An 8918-nucleotide genomic window follows, 5' to 3' on the forward strand; every position below is an offset into this window, starting at 1 on the left:
TATCAGTATAAATCTACAGGCAAGAGTATCAATGGTTTGGAAAGTGCAGTGCAAGAGTTATGGCTGCTACAGGGTCAAAAATGATCCTGACAAGAAGCATGGATGTACTAAATAAATACAAGTAAGCCATCCCCTGAAACTCCAGGAGTAGGCATGATAAACTTACCCATGTACAGTCTTAATGAGTTCCCAGACAATCGGTGTGTGCGCCCCGACGCGCGTTTCGCGATTATTCGCTTCCTCAAGGGTACATGGGTAAGTTTATCATGCCTACTCCTGGAGTTTCAGGGGATGGCTTACTTGTATTTATTTAGTACATCCATGCTTCTTGTCAGGATCATTTTTGACCCTGTAGCAGCCATAACTCTTGCACTGCACTTTCCAAACCATTGATACTCTTGCCTGTAGATTTATACTGATAAATGGCTTACTACCTATAATCTGGGTTTCCCTGATACATCGTTGTGTTGACATTATTTTGAGTCTCTCCTGTCATATACAGTTTTAAATGTTTGTTGCTATATATATTGAATAAAGGAATTTTTTGATACTCTTTGATATATTTTGGCTCTAAGACTCTGTTTTCTCTTTCTTCTATATATATACTATAGAGTTGCCGTAACTTTAAAAATGGGAGGATGTTTTTTGGAACAATACCTAGCCCAGTAACCTCGTTAGCTTCTGGAAACTATTGGCTATAATTATATAATACAATAAATGGTCCTGTTAAAAACGGCAATTAAGTTATGGCCCTTGGGAGGAAAAAACAGAACTGGAAAAACTGAAAATTACCTTGTTTTCAAGGGCTTAACAGTAACTACATGAGACTACCACAAAGCATGCCCACAACTACCACAGACCATGCCCACAACACATTCCTAGACAAGTTAATAAATCATTTTCTTATGCCAAGGTGGTGGCGGCTGTAAACCGAATATATGTGAGTCAATATGAGTTAAAACATAATTAGAAAATCAGATTAGGAAAAATATTTTTCAGTATAAATTTTAAAATTGCAAAAAAAAAAGATGATACGAAAAACGAAGAATTAATATGAAAATAAACATAATAGTAATATATACAGTTGCTCATAAATGTATAATATAACATCAAGTATCCAGCAGATGGCAGCAGGCTTTAATCGTTTACATACTTATCACATGCACAAACCATTCTCTGAATATATTTGGTTTTATGTCAGAACCTGACAATTGTAAAGATTTGAGCAGCAGTTCATAGGCACTGCTTATATCTTGCTGCAGAAGCAGCCTTTCACAGATCACCTTTGACTTGAACACGTAGTGTTCCTCCTCCCTTTAAAGAGGCTCTGTCTCCACATTATAAGTGGCCTATATTGTACATGATGTGATCGGGGCTGTAATGTAGATTACAGAAGTGTTTTTTATTTTGAAAAACGATCATTTTTGACGGAGTTATGACCTATTTTAGCTTTATGCCAATGAGTTTCTTAATGACCAACTGGGCGTGTTTTACTTTTTGACCAAGTGGGCATTGTGGAGAGAAGTCTATGACGCTGACCAATCAGTGACCAATCAGCGTCATACACTTCTCCCCATTCATTAACACAGCACATAGCGATATAGCTATATCGCTATGTGCAGCTACAAACACACACTATAATTACTGCAGTATCCTGATAATGAATATACATTACCTCCAGCCAGGACGTGATGTGTATTCAGAATCCTGATCACTTCTGTAGCGTCTTTGTGAGACTACAGCACAGCAAGATCTCGCTGTAAATGACAGTTTACAGCGTAATCTCGCGAGACTACACCTGCTATGCTGTAAATCACAGAGACATGCAGAGAAGTGTCAGGATTCTGAATAGACATCATGTCCTGGCTAGAGGTAATATATATTCATTGTCAGGACACTTGATTAACATTAATGTGTGTGTATGTGGCTGCACATCGTGTTCTAGTAAGAACACGATGCTGCTGTGTAAATGAATGGAGAGAAGTGTATGACGCTGGTTGGTCAGCGTCATACACTCCTCTATACAACGCCCACTTGGTCATATAGTAAAACACCCCCAGTTGGTCATTAAGAAACTCATTAGCATAAAGCTAAAATAGGTCATAACTCTGTCAAAAATGATCGTTTTTCTAAATAAAAAACACTTCCGTTATCTACATTACAGCGCCGATCACATGATGTACTAGATAGGGCACTTATAATGTGGTGACAGAGCCTCTTTAAGCAGAGGATCTGCTGCAGTTTGCATTATACAGTTCTATGTCCCTACTGCAGGACAACATAATACACACCTTAGATGCTGCAGATATTCTTTTTGAAAAGGAAAAGGGTCACACGTAGCAAAGTTCTTCCGCCGTTGCCCGAAAACATTTCCGCAACAGAATGGGCATGCTGCGGATGTGTTGTGGGTCAGTATTTTTCCGCTACTTGTTAATGGGGTTTTGAAAAAACCATCCACATGTATTGTAGTGTAAACTCCCGTGATAATTCCGCCATGTGTGCGTTCTAGGACCTTTGTAAATGCACTTGGCATTTGTCTTGTGATTTTATACGGTCCCAGTAGTCTCTGCTGACTTCTAGTTGGAGGACCAATATACACCGTTCAGCCATTACATTAAAACGACTGACAAGTGAAGTGAATAATATTATTTATTTTATTACAATGGCACCTGCCAGGGGGTGGACACTTCAGGCAGCGAGTAAACAGTCAGTGTCAAATGCCTTTGCAAAGTCCAAAATCACTATATCCACAGCGGCCTCTCTGTCTAGGCTTCTGCTCACCTCTTCATAAAAACAAATCAGGTTGGTTTGACAACTTCTGTCCTTAGTAAAACCGTGCTGGCTGTCCCTTATAATGCTATTTATTGTCACATAATTCTGTATATAGTCCCTCAATAGCCCCTCAAACATTTTCCCCACGATGGATGTTAAGCTTACTGGTCTATAATTACCCGGGGAAGACCTAGAGCCCTTTTTTAAAATAGGCACCAGATGTGCCTTGCGCCAGTCCCTTTGCACTACACTAGTCACTAGAGAATCTCTGAATATTATGAAAAGGTGAACAGAAATAACTGAACTAAGCTCTTTAAGAACTCTAGGGTGTAACCCATCTGGTCCCGGGGCCTTGTTACATAGTTACATAGTTACATAGTTAGTACGGCTGAAAAAAGACACATGTCCATCAAGTCCAACCAAGGGAAGGGAAAAGGGAAGGAAAAATTTCTACACATAGGAGCTAATATTTTTTTGTTCTAGGAAATTATCTAACCCTTTTTTAAAGCCATCTACTGTCCCTGCTGTGACCAGCTCCTGCGGTAGGCTATTCCATAAATTCACCGTTCTTACTGTAAAGAAGGCTTGTCGCCTCTGCAGCTTGAACCTTTTTTTCTCCAGACGGAGGGAGTGCCCCCTTGTTTTTTGAGGGGGTTTTACAAGGAACAGGATATCACCATATTTTTTGTATGTGCCATTAATATATTTATATAAGTTAATCATGTCCCCCCTTAGTCGTCTTTTTTCAAGGCTAAATAGGTTTAATTCTTTCAATCTTTCCTCATAACTTAAATTCTCCATGCCCCTTATTAGCTTCGTTGCTCTTCTTTGTATTTTTTCCAACTCCAGGGCATCCTTTCTATGAACTGGAGCCCAGAACTGAACTGCATATTCTAGATGGGGCCTCACTAATGCTTTGTAAAGTGGCAATATTACATCTCTGTCCCGCGAGTCCATGCCTCTTTTAATACACGACAATATCTTGCTGGCCTTTGAAGCAGCTGATTGACACTGCATGCTGTTATTGAGTTTATGATTTACAAGAACACCCAGATCCTTCTCAACAAGTGAATCCGCCAGTGTAGCTCCCCCTAGGACATATGATGCATGCAGGTTGTTGGTACCCAGATGCATAACTTTACATTTATCTACATTAAACTTCATTTGCCAAGTGGACGCCCAAACACTTAGTTTGTTTAAATCTGCCTGCAATTCACAAACATCTTCCATAGTCTGAACTATATTACATAGCTTGGTGTCATCTGCAAAAATAGAAATAGTGCTATTAATCCCATCCTCTATATCATTAATAAATAAGTTGAATAATAGGGGTCCCAGCACTGAACCCTGGGGTACACCACTTATAACCGGTGACCATTCAGAGAAGGAATCATTGACCACAACTCTCTGGATACGGTCCTTGAGCCAATTCTCAATCCAATTACAAACTATATTTTCTAAACCTATAGTCCGTAATTTACCCATTAGGCGTCTATGGGGGACAGTGTCAAATGCCTTTGCAAAGTCCAAAAACACTAAATCCACAGCGGCCCCTCTGTCTAGACTTCTGCTCACCTCTTCATAAAAACAGATTAGGTTAGTTTGACAACTTCTGTCCTTAGTAAAACCGTGCTGGCTGTCACTTATAATGCTATTTATTGTCACATAATCCTGTATATAGTCCCTCAATAGCCCCTCAAACATTTTCCCCACGATGGATGTTAAGCTTACTGGTCTATAATTACCCGGGGAAGACCTAGAGCCCTTTTTGAAAATAGGCACCACATTTGCCCTGCGCCAGTCCCTTGGCACTATACCAGTCACTAGAGATTCTCTGAATATTATGAAAAGGGGGACAGAAATAACTGAACTAAGCTCCTTAAGAACTCTAGGGTGTAACCCATCTGGTCCCGGAGCCTTGTGCACATTTATTTTATTTAATTTAGCTTGGACCATCTCTACATTCATCCAATTCAGTATATCAGCCGATATATTAACAGCACTGGCACCGGCTACATCAGCTGCTCTTTCTTCAGTTGTATATACAGAGCTAAAAAACCCATTTAGTAACTCTGCCTTCTCTTGATCCCCTGTGATCAACTCCCCATTACCATTATCTAGGGGTCCTACATGTTCAGACCTGGGCTTTTTTGCATTTATATGCTTGAAGAATTTTTTAGGATTTGTTTTACTATCCTTGGCCACCTGTCTTTCATTTTGTATTTTTGCTAATTTTATTACATTTTTACAGATTTTATTAAGCTCTTTATATTTTACAAAGGCTACAGCTGTACCCTCAGATTTGTATTTTTTAAATGCCCTTTTTTTGTCATGTATTGCCCCTTTCACAGAAGGTGTAAGCCATGTGGGGTTTAATTTGAGTCGTTTATACTTATTACCTGTAGGAATAAATTTTGCACTATAATAACTCAAAGTAGATTTGAAAATCTCCCATTTATCATTTGTTCCATTATTTGACATTAGTTCTTCCCAGTCCATATCCTGAATTGCAGCCCTCATCCTGGGGAAATTGGCTTTCTTAAAATTAAATGTTTTTGCCCTCCCAGCCTGCGTTTGTTTTTTACAGTATAGGTAAAATGTAACTATATTGTGATCACTGTACCCGGGTTTTTCACGAACATTGACATTCCCAACAAGATCTGCATTATTAGAAATGACCAGATCCAACAGAGCTTCACCTCTAGTCGGGTCTTCCACAAACTGGCACATAAAATTTTCCTGCAACAGGTTGAGGAAATGTCTCCCCTTTGCAGTTGAAGCCGAACCATGACACCAATTAATATCCCGGAAATTAAAATCTCCCATTATCATTACAGTACCCGCCTGTGCAGCCCGCTCCATCTGTTTATATAGCTGAACTTCCACATTGTGCACATTTATTTTATTTAATTTAGCTTGGGCCATATCTACATTCATCCAATTCAGTATATCAACTGATATATTAACAGCACCGGCTACATCAGCTGCTCTTTCTTCTGTTTTATATACAGAGCTGAAGAACCCATTTAGTAACTCTGCCTTCTCTTGATCCCCTATGACCAACTCCCCATTACCACTATCTAGGGGTCCTACATGTTCAGACCTTGGCTTTTTAGCATTTATATACTTGAAGAATTTTTTGGGATTTGTTTTACTATCCTTGGCCACCTGCCTTTCATTTTGTATTTTTGTTGATTTTATTACCTTTTTACAGATTTTATTAAGCTCTTTATATTTTACAAAGGCTGCAGATGTACCCTCAGATTTGTATTTTCCAAATGCCCTTTTTTTGTCATGTATTGCCCCTTTCACAGAAGTTGTAAGCCATGTGGGGTTTAATTCTAGTCGTTTATACTTGTTACCTATAGGAATAAATTTTGCACTATAATTACCCAAAGTAGATTTGAAAATCTCCCATTTATCATTAGTACCATTATTTGACATTAGTTCTTCCCAGTCTATATCCTGAATTGCAGCCCACATCCTGCGGAAATTGGCTTTCTTAAAATTAAGTGTTTTTGCCCTCCCAGCCTGTGTTTGGTTTTTACAGTATATGTAAAATACAGGGTGGGCCATTTATATGGATACACCTAAATAAAATGGGAATGGTTGGTGATATTAATTTCCTGTTTGTGGCACATTAGTATATGGGAGGGGGGAAACTTTTCAAGCTGGGTGTTGACCATGGCGGCCATTTTGAAGTCGGCCATTTTGTATCCAACTTTTGTTTTTTCAATGGGAAGAGGGTCATGTGACACATCAAACTTATCGAGAATTTCACAAGAAAAACAATGGTGTGCTTGGTTTTAACGTTACTTTATTCTTTCATGAGTTATTTACAAGTTTCTGACCACTTATAAAATGTGTTCAAAGTGCTGCCTATTGTGTTGGATTGTCAATGCAACCCTCTTCTCCCACTCTTCACACACTGATAGCAACAGCGCAGAAGAAATGCCTCCCGATCTGACCCCTTTAGACTTTTATCTTTGGGGTCATCTGAAGGCAATTGTCTATGCTGTGAAGATACGAGATGTGCAGCAACTGAAACTACGGATACTGGAAGCCTGTGCTAGCATTTCTTCTGCTGTGTTGCTATCAGTGTGTGAAGAGTGGGAGAAGACGGTTGCATTGACAATCCAACACAATGGGCAGCACTTTGAACACATTTTATAAGTGGTCAGAAACTTGTAAATAACTAATGAAAGAATAAAGTAACGTTAAAACCAAGCACACCATTGTTTTTCTTGTGAAATTCTCGATAAGTTTGATGTGTCACATGACCCTCTTCCCATTGAAAAAACTAAAGTTGGATACAAAATGGCCGACTTCAAAATGGCCGCCATGGTCAAGACCCAGCTTGAAAAGTTTCCCCCCTCCCATATACTAATGTGCCACCAACAGGAAGTTAATATCACCAACCATTCCCATTTTATTTAGGTGTATCCATATAAATGGCCCACCCTGTATAACTATATTATGATCACTGTTACCGAGGTTTTCATGAACATTGAAGTTTCCTAACAAGCTCTGCATTATTAGAAATGACCAGATCCAGCAGAGCTTCACCTCTAGTCGGGTCTTCCACAAATTGGCCCATAAGATTTCCCTGCAACAGTTGAGGAAATGTCTCCCCTTTGCAGTTGAAGCTGAACCATGACACCAATTAATATCCCGGAAATTAAAATCTACCATTATCACTAAAGTACCAGCCTGTGCAGCCCGCTCCATCTGTTTATATAGCGGACCTTCCATCTCCTCAGTTATATTGGGGCGCCTATAGATGACACCAAAAGTATTTCAGTGTTTACCTCCCTTTCTAGTTCCACCCACAAGACTTCAACCTCCTCACAATCTTCACCCACTATTGTCTCTTTCTCACATAGTTGTCTTCCTCATAAAATAACAATTCTGGAATATATTTTCTTCGAACTCTGCATTGTGCCGTTCCTCTCTTATTCCTCCTAGACTCTTAACCCCTTCCCGCAGCCCTTTTTCAGATTTTCATTTTTGTTTTTTCCTCCCCACATTCCAGAAGCCATAACGTCTTTATTTTTCCGTCGATATAGTACTATGAGGGCTTGATTTTTGCGGGACGAGTTGTAGTTTTTTGTAGCACCATTTATTTTGCCGTATAATATACTAGGAAATGGGAAAAAAATATTTGTGGGGTAGAAAATGAAAAAAACTGCGATTCCTCCATGGTTTTTCACCCGCCGTTTTTACGGAATTCACTGTGCAATTTAAACAACATGTTAACTTTATTCTGTGGGTCAATACGATTACGGCGATACCAAATATATATAGTTTTTTCTATATTTTACTACTTTTACAAGTAAAAACCTAAGTGTAAAAAAGAAAATTTATTTTGCATCGCCAAATTCCGAGAACCATAACTTTTTTATTTTTCCGTCTATTAAGTGGTATGAGGGATTATTTTTTGCGAGATAAACTGTAGTTTTTAATAATAAAATTTTTGTGTAAATGCGACGGTTTGATCACTTTTTATTTCATTTTTTGCGGGAGATTAGGTGACCAAGAAATAAACATTCTGGCGTTTATGATTTTTTTTTTTTTACGGCGTTCACCGTGCGGGTTAAATAATGATATATTGTAATAGTTCAGACTTTTATGGACACGGCGATACTAATTATGTTTATTTTTATTTTTTTAATATGCTCTAGGGGGAAAATGGGAAAAGGGGGATTTTTTGAACTTTTAATTTAGAATTTATTTTTTTACACAAAAAAAAAAACTTTATTTAACTCATTTTTACTTTTTTTATTAGTCCCCCTAGGGGACTTCAACCAGCGATCGTTAGTTTGCTTGCACGATATACTGCAATACTAATGTAATTCAGTATATCGTGATTCTGACAGTCATCTATTAAGCCCTGCCAGAGGCAGGGCTTAAAAGGTGTACAAAGATGGCGGACCTGGGGGCGTTCATTAAGCCCCCAGGCAGCCATAGCAACCATCGCCCCCCCACGATTGCGTTGCGGGGGGTGCGATGAGCTGTTAGAGGGGGTCGCCCTCCTCTTTCTGACAATTTAAATGCTGCGGTCGGTATTGACCGCGCCATTTAAATAGTTAAACAAGCGGGATCGCGCTTGAGCGTGATGCCGGTAGTTACTCTGAAGTGTCGGCTGT

The sequence above is a fragment of the Rhinoderma darwinii genome, chromosome 11 (genome assembly GCF_050947455.1).
Source record: "Rhinoderma darwinii isolate aRhiDar2 chromosome 11, aRhiDar2.hap1, whole genome shotgun sequence".
Classification (NCBI taxonomy): domain Eukaryota; kingdom Metazoa; phylum Chordata; class Amphibia; order Anura; family Rhinodermatidae; genus Rhinoderma; species Rhinoderma darwinii.